The sequence below is a fragment of the Procambarus clarkii genome, chromosome 3, assembly GCF_040958095.1.
Source record: "Procambarus clarkii isolate CNS0578487 chromosome 3, FALCON_Pclarkii_2.0, whole genome shotgun sequence".
NCBI classification, from domain to species: domain Eukaryota; kingdom Metazoa; phylum Arthropoda; class Malacostraca; order Decapoda; family Cambaridae; genus Procambarus; species Procambarus clarkii.
In genome coordinates this window covers 54,893,382-54,908,382 of record NC_091152.1, presented here as the reverse complement: position 1 = coordinate 54,908,382, position 15,001 = coordinate 54,893,382, and the positions used below count along the sequence as shown (strand labels likewise).

At 43.7% G+C, this 15,001-nt stretch overlaps 1 long non-coding RNA gene across 1 annotated transcript; it reads right to left on the bottom strand.

Moving 5' to 3' along the window:
* Nucleotides 1–6,932: 6,932 nt before the first annotated feature.
* LOC138367925 (uncharacterized) lies at nt 6,933–12,800 on the bottom strand. Its single transcript, XR_011229484.1, has 2 exons — nt 12,726–12,800; nt 6,933–8,736 (listed from the first exon to the last, which is right to left on the bottom strand). It is a non-coding gene; the product is annotated as an uncharacterized lncRNA (long non-coding RNA).
* Between the last annotated feature and the right edge of the window lie 2,201 nt (nt 12,801–15,001).

The following is a 15,001-nucleotide window of genomic DNA, read 5'->3' as shown; positions in this document are numbered from 1 at the left end:
GAACAGTGATTCTACGTCCAACGAAGCTCTTATCCCTGTGGCCTGTGTGCCCCGCAGTAAGTCAACAAATTCTTTTGGAGACTTCAGGCTGAAGGCGCAAGGAACATAAGGAGTCAGCAGGCCGTTGAGTCGCTTCGCCAGTCTGTACGTGAGTGTGGGTATCTGGCTAATGATTGGTCGAAGTGGGTTTCCAGGCTTGTGTGTCTTGACATTTCCATACGCATATCCAGGTTTATATTCCCCAATAATCTTTGGCAGGTGGAGTCCGGATTTCTTGGCGTTCACAGTTTCAATCAGTCTGTATATATATATATATATATATATATATATATATATATATATATATATATATATATATATATATATATATATATATATATATATATATATATGCTATGGGTTCGAGTCACTTCTGGGGTGTGAGTTTTCAGTTGCATATTGTCCTGGGGACCATTCAGGCTTGTTCGCATTTGTGTTCCTCACGTGTGCCCCAAAGAATGAGGTGATTTGGTAAAATGCTATGCCCAAGATTACTATCCGAGTGCCGGCGGTGGGGTGGTTCAAATAGCCTCGGCTATCACCTCATTATGTCCGGTCGTGATAGTCAAGTGGATTAAGGCGTCTTGTACATACCAGTTGCGTTGCTCCTGGGAGTATGGGTTCGAGTCACTTCTGGGGTGTGAGTTTTCAGTTGCATATTGTCCTGGGGACCATTCAGGCTTGTTCGCATTTGTGTTCCTCACGTGTGCCCCAAAGAATGAGGTGATTTGGTAAAATGCTATGCCCAAGATTACTATCCGAGTGCCGGCGGTGGGGTGGTTCAAATAGCCTCGGCTATCACCTCATTATGTCCGGTCGTGATGGTCAAGTGGATTAAGGCGTCTTGTACATACCAGTTGCGTTGCTCCTGGGAGTATGGGTTCGAGTCACTTCTGGGGTGTGAGTTTTCAGTTGCATATTGTCCTGGGGACCATTCAGGCTTGTTCGCATTTGTGTTCCTCACGTGTGCCCCAAAGAATGAGGTGATTTGGTAAAATGCTATGCCCAAGATTACTATCCGAGTGCCAGCGGTGGGGTGGTTCAAATAGCCTCGGCTATCACCTCATTATGTCCGGTCGTGATGGTCAAGTGGATTAAGGCGTCTTGTACATACCAGTTGCGTTGCTCCTGGGAGTATGGGTTCGAGTCACTTCTGGGGTGTGAGTTTTCAGTTATATATATATATATATATATATATATATATATATATATATATATATATATATATATATATATATATATATAAATTTACTTAATCCTTTTCAAAGGAATTTTTATATACTACTTTTGATAAAAATTTAAATGCCACATCTTCACATAGTCAAATTTTCTGGTGTATACATTACTTAAAATTTCATAACATAAAATATTTGTAATGAAATTTAATACAATTTAATAAACCTTTTCCCCAACATGAAATGTGGTTTGTGTTTAACAATACAGAGAAGTGGTGATCGCAGCTACTGTATACCCATAGTATACCTAAAATATTCCTGACTTATACCTGGAGTATACCTGTAGCGTGTTCTGAGAGTTCTTCTACTCCCCAAGCAAGGCCTTGGAGAGATATAAGTGTTTCTTATGATAATTTGATCTAGAAGGCTGTTGTTGCTTGGAGTGGCCTGCACAACCACCCATTTGTAATACCAAATGTTGTACTGCAAGTCCACATCCTCTACAACCTGGTTGACCTCCTCTAAACTTCCTACAGGAACTTATCTGAAGGTTTTGTGAACAAAGCCGCATTAACTCTGGCCACAGTTTATATATTTGTTGGGAGAACATTGAAGATCCGTGGACCTCTGATACTCATATATCAGAGATATACTATATCTGATATATTGAGTCTATCAGAGATAGACACAATCAGAGATATACTATCTCTGTGACTACCGCATTTTTACTGGTCATTGGGTCTATCTGCTTTTCCAGTCGTATTTTCCGTTCCAGATTTCGCTCCAGGCCGTATTTAAGTAATATTAAACATTTCCAACATGTTAAGGTCTAGTCAAAAGAGACACTCATCTATTCCAAATGTTAATCTTTCTTTACATCTTTTGGCTCATCGTTATTTCAAAGCCAGAACAATTTCAAATATTTCCATGGGTTCGAATCCTCTTAAAGGTCCTAGCATTACAGTGATATCTGAATTTAAGGACCATTTAAACATTGCTCACAAATGTACTAAGAGCGACCCAAGCATGTTCAGAGATTTGATAAAATAAATGGACCATGAAAGCGCCACGAGTGACGCTGGGTGTTGGTTGGTCACGGTAGACATACCTTCCATGACCAATACTTACTGACAATCGCTGGTGCAATGGTCTTAGTACCAGTGCTGCTGTTGGGGAGAACCCAGGCTGCCTGGGTTCGAATCCTGTGAGGGGTCATTGAGTCAGTGATATCTGTACTTTGGGAACCATTCAGGATTTATTCATAAATAGAGTAAGGGGGGGGGGGGTATCCAGCATTGCCCGGGGTCTGTCTTATCTGTCCTCTATACATCTGTCTATACATCCATCTGTCTATTTATCTATCCAAGTATTTCTCCATCCATTCACCAATCCATCTGTTTATCTGTGTGCATGTCCATTTGTCTATCTGTGTGTCCATTTGTATAACTATACATCTATAGTTATCATCTTAAAGTTAGTCATCTTAAAACCAAGTCTAGTGCCCTCGAGGAGATACCAACTTTAATTTACAAAAAAGCCTCCAGATCTCTAGCCCCTGCTATTGCATTGCTCTTCAACAAGTCACTTGAACTCCAAACCTTTCCTGACATTCTAAAAAAAGCAAGAGTAACCCCTGTCTTCAAATGTGGTGATCTCACTGATGTTAACAACTATAGACCTATATCAATCCTGCCTAACTTGTCAAAAATATTCGAAAAGCTAATCTACAAGCAGCTTTACTCTTTTCTAGCCAAACACAATATACTTAGCTCTTGTCAATATGGCTTCAGACCCAAAAAAAGCACTAACGATGCACTTATTAGTATGATTAACGTAATTCACGCAGCTCTTGATAAAAAGGAGTTTCCTGTTGGGTTATTTGTGGACCTGCGTAAGGCTTTTGACACTGTCAACCATCAAAACCTTCTTCTTAAATTACATCATTATGGAGTCAGAGGACACTCCCTGCAATACCTCAAATCTTATCTTACTGACAGGCTCCAGTATGTTTCTGTGAATAATACAATTTCTCCCACCCTACCCATCAACATTGGTGTTCCTCAGGGCAGCATACTTGGCCCTCTCCTCTTTCTCATCTACATTAATGACCTTCCAAATGCCTCCCAACACCTCAAACCAATTCTATTTGCTGACGACACAACCTTCATTTACTCCAGTCCTGACCCCCTTGCTCTAAATGCCACAGTAAATACTGAGCTAGAGAAAGTCCATCTTTGGCTAACTGCCAACAAACTCACCCTTAACATTGACAAAACGTTTTATATTCTGTTTGGCAATAAATCCTCTAATCAGATAAATCTCAAAATAAACAATACCCAAATTTGTAACAAATTAGATGGCAAATTCCTTGGGGTTCTCATCGACCACAAGCTGAATTTCCAGGGTCACATTCTAAATATATCAAAAAAAGTTTCAAAAACTGTTGGCATTCTTTCTAAGATCAGATATTATGTACCCCGCCCTGCCCTGGTTACTCTCTATTACTCCCTCATCTATCCATACCTCAACTATGGTATTTGTGCTTGGGGTTCTACTACCCAAAATCATTTACGTCCTCTCATTACCCAACACAAAGCTGCTATTAGGACAATAACCAATTCTGGCCCCAGACATCACTCGGTACCCTTACTCAAATCTCTGAATATGTTAGATATTAAGTCACTGCACATTCTCTCTTGTGTATTATACATATATAAAACGCTGAACTGTAATGCCAATCCTGACCTCAAAAGCTTCATTGAAGGTTGTAACAGAACCCATGAGCACCACACCAGGAATAAATACAGTTTTGATATTCCTAGAGTACGACTTAATCAAACTAGAAATGCTCTACAAATCAAGGGACCCAGAATGTGGAATGACCTTCCCAACCATGTTAAAGACTGTACCTCTCTCAACCAGTTTAAGATAAAAACTAAACAATACCTAATAAATTCCCTGTAACCCACCTCACTCCTTTATTGTCAACCCATGTCTGTTATTTTATTTTATTATTATTATTATTATTATTATTTTTTTTTTTTTTTTTTTTTTTTTTTTTTTTTTTTTTTTTTAATCAACACTGTTTGTCAACCTATTGTATTTGTGCTGCTTTTTCAGTCATGTTCCCCCTTTTTTTTATCTTTATTTGAATTTGTTTTCAACACTTTTTATTCCTTATGCTCAATTAGTATTAAGTTCTAGATATTAATGTTTTTCTTGCCCGAAACGCATTGCGTAATAGTGGCTTTAGGCATTGTATGTACTAGCTCTATCTATATATCAATCCATTAATGTAACATCACTTGTATGTATGTACCTTACCTGAATAAACATATTTATTTATTTATTTATATCTATCTTTCTATCCAACTTTATGTCCATTCATGGATCTTTCTATACAACTTTCTATCTGTGGGAAATTTACCCACTATATCTATATTATCATCTAAGAAATGTATAATTTCTATATTATTTCTATATCATATCTATATCATATCTAAATCATATCAAAATCGTATCAAAATCATTAGAGATTCATTATACATCTTGATCCTAGATGACAATGCCACTAGGATCATGTACACCATAGGGGGCTCTATAGATGGCTACGTGACTTTGTGCATGATCTCTCAAGGATCCAGAAGCTTCTAGAAGGATTTCTTAATTAAGAAAACTTTTGAAACATGATTCGATTTCCGGTAGGAGAATATATATCGAATCCTTAATAAGAATCAGTAGTGCTAGCAAGTACTACTTATAATCTTTAAATCCTATATCTAATTATATTATAATCACATCTTATCTCAATCATATGTCTAGACAGTAAAAATAATCAATCAATATTCATTGAAAGCTACCCCCTCTCATGGTAGAGGGAGGGGCACCACGGGAACAAGAAGCGCACACCACACCCCGCGGCGATAACGCGTTTGTTTACAAAGGATGAACAAGTGATAGTGCCTTGCTAACATTACTTAGCTCAGGACACCTTATCGAATTATCTTTATCACCAATGAACACTCTCTAGAACTGGCGGAGTACTTGGACAATTTATCTACAAGAAAAATTCCAAGAATATTTATATCTATATAAGTGTAGAGTGGAGTACACAGTGACTCTGGTCTCCACCTTCACCATCAACTATCATCCTTCTGCAACACAGTTAAAGAAAAATCACGTAGCAACACTACAAGAACAATCTACAGCAAAGCTGTTATATAACATATCATGCCTAAACTCGACAAGGAAGAGTTATCCAGTCTGGCACACTGTCAGACAGGCACCCAGCAGGCAGAGAATTATATTCAATGTTATTACAGTAGTGTATTAATTGGCCAATTGTATGCTTGTATGACTTTAAGGGTTATAAAGCGAGGCAACGCCTCATATTTCAGTAAGTTTATTAATATTGTAGTGCAGCAGTTGAATCTTTAAGCACAAAACCTCATGAGTGTCCATTGTGTGGGAAAAGATTCAGTCAGGCTGACTGTACCTCATCATATAAATTGAATATAAATACATCTGCATATATACTTGAATATATAAATTAAGTTAACAACTGCTTGCTTAGTTATTTTTAAGTTATCATATAAGTTCATTTAATTGAATATAATTTCTAGTACTTAGTTAACAGTATTTAGACTACATTTATGGTTATTTAACATACTTATACAATTTAAATTATTGTATATAGTATAAGAACATATCGGCTGTTAATAGTTATGGTGCTAGGCTAGACTATGTACTTGTTTGAATCTCTGATTTGAGCAGAACCAGTTTTCAGCATAGAACTGAATTTATTAAATCTTATCCTTGTATAATATACAAGCTAATGTGAGATACCTGTCGGCAGGTGGACTGTGGATCTTTAATCAACCTATCAACTAATTCACCCCACCTGCCCCTTACAGCCCACAATCTGTCATTAGGAAAAGAGGAGCTAGGATTTACGACCCTAGCTAGAGATTTTAGTTGATTTAATTTGCAGACAGTAATTTTTAATTTAATTCAGTACAAATCCCTGGTAGTACTCCTCTCATGTCAATCCCAGCAGGTTTTTCCCATATTTATGGTCCTTCGTACCTTGACAATTATTCTTGAACCTAGTCTAGAAATTAAATTATATTTCAATGGCAAATACATAAAAAACGTGTTGATTTTGCATTGGAATAATTTTACATATTCTAACCTAACCTAGCTATCTGCCAATATTTATCATAGCTATATATCTAAGTAAACAAATTGTTTGCAGTGGCTTAAGCCACCATATCCATTAACTAATAAGCATTCATAGCATACTAATACTGTTCTGTGTTAAAAAACCACAGTATTTAATTTTATCAAGACTATTTTATTATTTTATTTTACTATTTATTATTATTTTATCAAGACTTGGAAGCAGCTAGTCATGTAATTGTTTATATACGTATTAAAGTCAGTAACCAAGCGAATGGCTTTATATCAACCCTACAACCAAGACTTCCTCAGTAACACACAAACACCACATTGGCGACGAGGATGAACTGTGAACGCAGATATTTGTTCAGTTTCAAACACAAGGGAGAAGCATGCTGCCTGGAGGAGGAAGAGAAGCTGTGAGCGCCATACCCGATGCTGTATGCTAACCGATGCTGTGTGCTAACCGATGCTGTGTGCTAAATGATGCTGTGTGCTAACCAATGCTATTTTCTGATCAGGGGAAGGAAGACACCAAGCCTTGGGGGCGTAATTTTATTGACATGATAAATAATTCTGCAGAAGTAAAACAGGCTTTTAAATAGGACTTAACAAATGTATAACATAGCCGTGGCTAACGCAAAGTACACGAAACATCTTAAATTGTACACCCGTAGTAAAACGTAATCTTATAGCCTAGTAACAAACTCTGCAGAAACCTAATGTCCTAATGTCTAGAATTAGCAGTGAGGCGAATGTAACAAATCTAATACTAAGTATAACAGGACACCAAAGTGAACAACATAACATAAGGGAAACCCTAGCTGGAGAATAATCAGGCGGCAGAAAACATAGTGACTGGGGAAGCCTGATATGTATTTGGAGAAGAAAATAACCCCAGGCCAGAGGCCGAGCCGCCAAGGAAGGAATTACCTGACAAGGTAGGGCTTACTAGTAGAATGTCTGTAAAGTCAAAGTAGTAGCTGCGGACAGCGGAACACTTGGGGACGGGCGCTGCACCCCCCCCACCCATCCCCAGTGAAACGGGAGGAAAACGTAAGGACCAACGACTGACGTAGTCAGAACCGTGAGAACTGGCAGCCAGCAGAAAGGGGGAGGAGGGTGGGCGCTTCGTGAATCTTGGACCTGGTCGGGAGAGGGAGTGAGAGCGGGACCTGACTTCCCGCGCCTTTTATGCCACCCAGGCTGGCCGCACCACGCCTGCGGGACGCGATGCGCAATTGTCTCTTCCTTCCCCCGTCAGAAACTCCACCGCCTTTCGTCAAAAGGCAGTGGGCCATTTTCTGATCAGGGGAAGGAAGACACCAAGCCTTGGGGGCGTAATTTTATTGACATGATAAATAATTCTGCAGAAGTAAAACAGGCTTTTAAATAGGACTTAACAAATGTATAACATAGCCGTGGCTAACGCAAAGTACACGAAACATCTTAAATTGTACACCCGTAGTAAAACGTAATCTTATAGCCTAGTAACAAACTCTGCAGAAACCTAATGTCCTAATGTCTAGAATTAGCAGTGAGGCGAATGTAACAAATCTAATACTAAGTATAACAGGACACCAAAGTGAACAACATAACATAAGGGAAACCCTAGCTGGAGAATAATCAGGCGGCAGAAAACATAGTGACTGGGGAAGCCTGATATGTATTTGGAGAAGAAAATAACCCCAGGCCAGAGGCCGAGCCGCCAAGGAAGGAATTACCTGACAAGGTAGGGCTTACTAGTAGAATGTCTGTAAAGTCAAAGTAGTAGCTGCGGACAGCGGAACACTTGGGGACGGGCGCTGCACCCCCACCCCGCAGGCCAGCAGGCCGGACCCCCCCCCGAAGGGCGAGTGCCCGCTGGCCGCGAGGGAAACCTCAGGGAGGCAGAGCAACTACGCTACAAAACTAGGAAGGAAGGAGGACAAACTGGAGGAGCTCGCACATCGCCTCGACTTATGCCCCCTGGCCTTGGCCCGTGGGCGACGGTCGGTGAAGGTGGGGGGCAGGGGCGGCTGTAGCAGCCGCGGCAGGGTCTGCCTCGGTGGTTCCCATGCCCTGAAGGCTTGTGACATGAGAGGGCCCCCGAGCCTGCAGCGTCGTCCAATCGTCGGCCGAAAAAGGTGGAGGCTGCGACGCTGTGCCAGCCGCCGCTTTGCCGGCAGTGGCCTCTGGGAAGTGTGGTCGCCGTGCATATCAGAGCCGCCCGAGGAGGCCCCCGAGGGGGGGGAGGCGAAGCGAAGGTCGGCTGCGTCCTCACCCCACTGCGCTGTTGTCCTCACGCGACGTCGCCCGAGCCCTCTTCCGTGTTGCAGTTGCTGCGTGATCCGGCTTCTCGCTACTGCGGAAAAAGAAAAAGTAAGCATCGACAGGTCTAACGGGGGAAAACAGGCAGGGAGGCCCAGCTGCCGCACCGGCAACCGTCACATACACAAGTAGACAAAAGCAAGGTAAAGTTAAGTGTCCATAGTGATTGAGAATACCGGACATAGCCAATGCTATCGTAATAAAACCAATGTAATAAACTCTGAGCAGTTAAAATAGATTAAGAGAGTAATATTCATGTATAGATTGAACAGTAATATTCATGGTATAGTTTGGTTATAATAAGACCGTATTACTCATTGTATAGTTTGTTTATATTAAGACAGTATTAATCGTGGTATAGTATAGAAGAATTCAAACAATAATAATCTCAAAAGTAAAAACAAAATTAATTGAGTATCCCACTAGAAATGTACACTGCTTTAACACTGCAACAGTGTTATTAAGTAAATACCGGGCATAACTGGAGCTGGACTATGTAACAAATTAATCTTAGAAACTTAAATAATATAAATAACATAGCGAGGCCAAAACAGTAAGAAAGGCATAAGGCGTAAGCAGTGCTAGAAACAGAATAAATAGCGGAGTAAATACAAGACAAACTGAAACTGAACAAGTAAATAGCTTAAGACCGTATTATAATATACTTGTATTTAAGCTGAACAAATAAAAGATATAATATACTTGTATTTAAGCTGAACAAATAAAAGAGTAAACAGTGATAATCATGGATAATTTGGGTAGATTAAAGCAGGACTATACAAGGTATAGGATGGTTAGGTTGAACAGTAATATAGGCATGGTATAGTTTGGATAGATTAAAATTGTAAAGTTCATGGGATAGATTGGTTAATTAAACAGTACTTATTCATGGAATAGATGGTCTAGAGTAAACCAATAATAGTCTCAAAAGTGAAAACAAAATTATTTGCATATCCCACGGTAATGGACACTGCCTTAACGCTGCAACAGGAATAGTAAGTAAATACAAGGCATAACTGAAAGCTGAACAAAGTAATAAAATAATTTAGGGAACTTAAATAAATGATCACATGGCGCAGCTCACCCAAACCGACAGACCGCTCTACGGCATGCGCCTACCCTGGAGTAGAACAGAACAGTGAGAACGGGAGGGGAATAATATATTCTAATAAGAGAATAAGACCGTAATATAATGTACTTGCATATAAGCTGAACAAATAAAAGAAACAGTGGTAATCATGGGAAGATTTGGTAGCTTAAAGCAGGATTAATCAAGGGATAAGATGGTAGGATAAACAGTAATGTGCATGGTATGGTTTGGATAGCGTAAAACTGTAATGTTCAAGGGATGGAATGGTTATTAAAACAGTATTAATCAAGGGAGAATGGCTAGCCTAGCAATAATATTCTCAAAAGTGAAACAAAATTAGTTGAGTATCCCACAGCAATGGACACTGCATTAACGCTGCTAGAGGAATAGTAAGTAAATACAAGGCATAACTAAGCTGAACAATGCAATAATTAATTTAGAAACTTAAATAAAAGATAATAACATAACATAGCCCACCCAAGCGGACAGACCGCCCGACGGCATGCGCCTGCGCTGGAGGACAGGACAGGGAAACAGGAGGGAACGTGTACGTGCAGGAACAACAGGCGGCTACCGAGTGGACGAGACGTCAAGGTACAAACGGGCCGGTCTACCCCGACCAGGCCAAACGGCTGGGGCGAACATAACGTGGGACACCGGGGCCAGCAAACACCTGGGGACGAACAAACCGGGATACACCGGCCAGCCCAAACGACTGGGTACGAACAAGCCGGGATACACCGGCCATCCCAGACGACTGGGTACGAACAGATCGGGCTACACCGGCCAGACTGAACATCCGTGTACGAACAAGCCGGGCTCCACCGGCCAGACAAAACGTCTGTGACGAGCAAGCAGGGCTGCGCCAGCCAGACAAACAGCTGAGACGAACAAGCTGGGCTACACCAGCCAGGCAAACGACTGGGACAAACAAGCTGAGCTACACCGACCGGACAAACAACTGGGACGAACACGCTGGGCTTCAACAGCCAGACAAACGACTGGGAAGAACAAGCTGGGTTACACCAGTCAGGCAAACAACTGGGACGAACAGACTGGCTTCAACAGCCAGACGAACGACTGGGACGAACAAGCAGGCTAAACCAGCCAGACAAACGTCTGGGACGAACGAACTGGGCTACACCCGCCAGACAAACGTCTGGGGCGAACGAGCTGGGCTACACCAGCCAGACAAACGTCTGGGCGAACGAGCTGGGCTACACCAGCCAGACAAACGTCTGGGGCGAACGAGCTGGGCTACACCAGCCAGACAAACGTCTGGGACGAACGAGCTGGGCTACACCAGCCAGACAAACGTCTGGGGCGAAACGAGCTGGGCTACACCAGCCAGACAAACGTCTGGGGCGAATCGAGCTGGGCTACACCAGCCAGACAAACGTCTGGGCGAACGAGCTGGGCTACACCAGCCAGACAAACGTCTGGGGCGAACGAGCTGGGCTACACCAGCCAGACAAACGTCTGGGACGAACGAGCTGGGCTACACCAGCCAGACAACAACTGGGACGAACAAGCTGGGCTACACCAAGCGGCCAAACGTCTAGGGACGAACAGGCTGGGCTACACCAGCCAGACAGACGTCTAGTACGAACAAGCTGGGCTACACCAGCCAGACAAACGTCTAGGGACGAACACGCTGGGCAACACCAGCCAGACAAACTTCTAGGACAAACAGGCTGGGCTACACCAGCCAGACAAACTTCTAGGACAAACAGGCTGGGCTACACCAGCCAGACAAACGTCTAGGACGAACAGGCTGGGCTACACCAGCCAGACGAACGTCTAGGTCGAACAGGCTGGGCTACACCAGCCAGACAAACGTCTAGGACGAACAGGCTGGGTTACACCAGCCAGACAAACTACAGGGACAAACAGGCTGTGCTACACCAGCCAGACTAACGTCTAGGAACGAACAGGCTGATCTACCCCAGCCAGGCAAAACGCCTAGATACGGACAAAACGAGCAACACCGGACGGACAAACAACTGGGACGAACAAGCAGGGCATCACCGTCCAGACAAACAACAGAAGAACATGCCGGACGACACCGGCTGACGCAAGTCAGCCAATAACAAGAAAGTGTTGGGCCTACCCACCGGGGCACTGCCGCCACAAGGGCGTCTCCTGCCCGAGGGCGAGAAGGGAGAAGGACAGGAAGGAAGCGAACACAGCCCAAGGCAAGCGCTCCTGGAGCTCCATGCCACGTGGGTGATGCCGTCCTTGGCATGGGCCCCTAGGGTCGGGCCCTAGGGACAAAGACAACTAAAAACCCGGCCAGGAGGCGTCGCCATCAGGGTGACGCCAGGACGCTCGCAGGGAGCCTGGCCGGTCACGCACGTCCAAGCGCATCACGAACCCTGGCCCCTAGGGCCAGCCAAGAGGGCGCAACAAACCAGGTTCCGGGGAAAACGCCTGGGACGGGGAAGGAAACGAAGGGCATCCTTGGGGCGAGTGCTTCACCGAGCTCCAAGCCACGTGGGCGCCGCCTACCGGGCTTGGGCCCCAGGGCTCAGAACCCCGGGAACCGCCGCGTGGCGTCGCCACAGAGGGCGATGCCAGACCACAGAAGGAGCCTGGCCGCGCATGCACGGCCAGGCGCGGGCGAAACATGGCCCCTAGGGCAAGCCTAGGGGCACAGCAAACCGGGGAGGGCACACCTGGGACGAATGGTCCACCGAGCACGCAATAGGGCCGGGCCCCAGGGCACAGGACCACCGAAACCAGGCCACATGAAGTCGCCGCAGATAACCAGCGCACCCGTCCCGACCTGGAGGAACGCCACAACCCCAGGGAGGCAAGCAGGCGGAAGGCCCTAGGGAACTAGCTAAGCGGCACGAACGGGCCGTGAGGGACGGCGCAAACACACGCCAGCACTGGGGGTAGTCCTGACTAACTTGTACAGGAAACTCTCTTACCTTAGGGTTTGCTGGGTAGGGCAGGGGGCCCCTGCGGTACCGGCCTGGGATGTGGAAGGCCCCAAAGGTTCGGAGAATATCAGTTGTGGGACCATAGTAGCGGAGAGGGAGCCCGATTGCTTGAGAAATCCCGTGTATACAGTAAACAAAACGTAGAAGTGGTAAGGGTACTGGCCCACGTGTCGATGAGGCGTGGTGCTGAGCGTGGAGCCGCTTCGTGAATCTTGGACCTGGTCGGGAGAGGGAGTGAGAGCGGGACCTGACTTCCCGCGCCTTTTATGCCACCCAGGCTGGCCGCACCACGCCTGCGGGACGCGATGCGCAATTGTCTCTTCCTTCCCCCGTCAGAAACTCCACCGCCTTTCGTCAAAAGGCAGTGGGCCATGTGCTAACCAATGCTATGTGCTACCCCAAGCTATGTGCTGACTGAAGAAACTGTGTACTGAGGAATCTGCCGACGCGGTGTACGAAACGACGCTTTGATGCTGTATACAAAACCCGATGTTTTGTATACGAAATGCGCTCTGTGCTTAAATTCTTCACGCTGTGAACTGACTGCTGTGCCAACTGCTGTACCAACTGCTGACAACTGCTGTACCAACAGCTAACTACTGCTGTGCCAACTGCTGACAACTGCTGTGCTGCTGTGAGTAGGAACAACACATGTACACAAAGGCTAGGTAAGAAGTCAGTTGCTGCTGTGTTGTGTACTGCTGTGAACTTTTGCATTAAAATGCTTGTGTGCTTTGCAAAATTAAAGTAATTACAGTGAATTCTTAACTAACATATACAGTGCAGTAAGTGTTTAATATTTTGAGGAACATTTAAGTGATAAGTTTACATTTATTCAGTAAAAAATGGCAAATATACCTCAGTTTCCTGCATTTGATCCTGACTGTGACCAGACAAACCTGTCACAGAGGTGGGTCAAATGGCTTAAAAGGATTGAAAATTTGTTGATAGTTTCTGACATCAAAACTGCTGAAAGAAAGCGTGCCTTTCTACTTCATTATGCAGGTGATAGAGTTTGTGACATTTTTGACACACTGAAAGACACTGGTGGTGCCAAAGATTATGACATTGCCAAAGCCAAATTAACTGAACATTTCAAACCAAGGCAAAATACTGCAATGAAAATTATGCATTTCAGGAGAGCAAAACAACTCTCTGATGAAACTGTGGATCAATACCACACACGTCTGCAGGGTTTAGCAGCCCATTGTGAGTTTGCTGATGTTAACAAAGAAATCAAACAGCAAATAATTGAAACATGCACATCTACACGTCTCCGTCGAAGAGCTCTAGAACTTGTTGATGATGAAAGTTCTCTTACCAAGATACTGGATATTGCTCGTCGAATGGAAGATGCTGCACGTGATGCTCGTGTCATGGAGTGCAGTGCCAATAAAGGTTCTGCCACTGTTACTAACAGTGATGAGGTACGTAAGGTTCAGGGAGGACACCGTGATCAAAGAAGATATCATGGCAAACTAACAGTAAATTGAGCCGAGAACCACATCACAACTTGAGTCATGGAACAAGACTCAAGCAGTCACAACGATTCACATCAGAGGGTGTCAACAATAAATGTTACAATTGTGGAGGAGACTACCCACACCAAAATAATGTTTGTCCTGCTCAAGGTAAGAAGTGCTATTAGTGTGGAAAACTAGGTCATTTTGGTGCTATGTGTCGTTCTGCACTCAAGAAACCACAGTCTATGAATAAAAGCACTGTACGAGGATCAGGTCATAGGTGTCGAGGTGGTAAACACAATATTGCACCTCATATCCAGAATGTTAATAATGTACAAGACAACATTTCATTACAACCAGTCTCAGATGACAGTGAATGTGATTATACTTATGGAGTACAAGCAATCACAGAATGGAATGATCTTCCAAACAACCCAGAGACATGTGTATACATTGCTGGTATTTGTCTCAAAGTTCTCATTGACACTGGATCAAACATTGACACCATTGCTGAGTGCCACTATGAAAAATTTAAAAAAAAAGTTCCCAAAGCTTGAAAACTATGATGGCAAAGCCACTGCCTATGCTTCGAAGGTAGCCTTGCCAGTGATTGGAACTTTCACTGCAGAGATTAAGTCAAAGAATGCAATGCTCATTACTACATTCCATGTTGTTAGGAATGCAAAGGAGTCTTTACTCAGTTACAAGACTTCAACCAAATTGGGGCTACTTCAGCTTTCTAATGCTGCAGCAGTGGAATCTGCAAGCAATGTTGATGCTATTGTTGCTGAATTTTCTGAT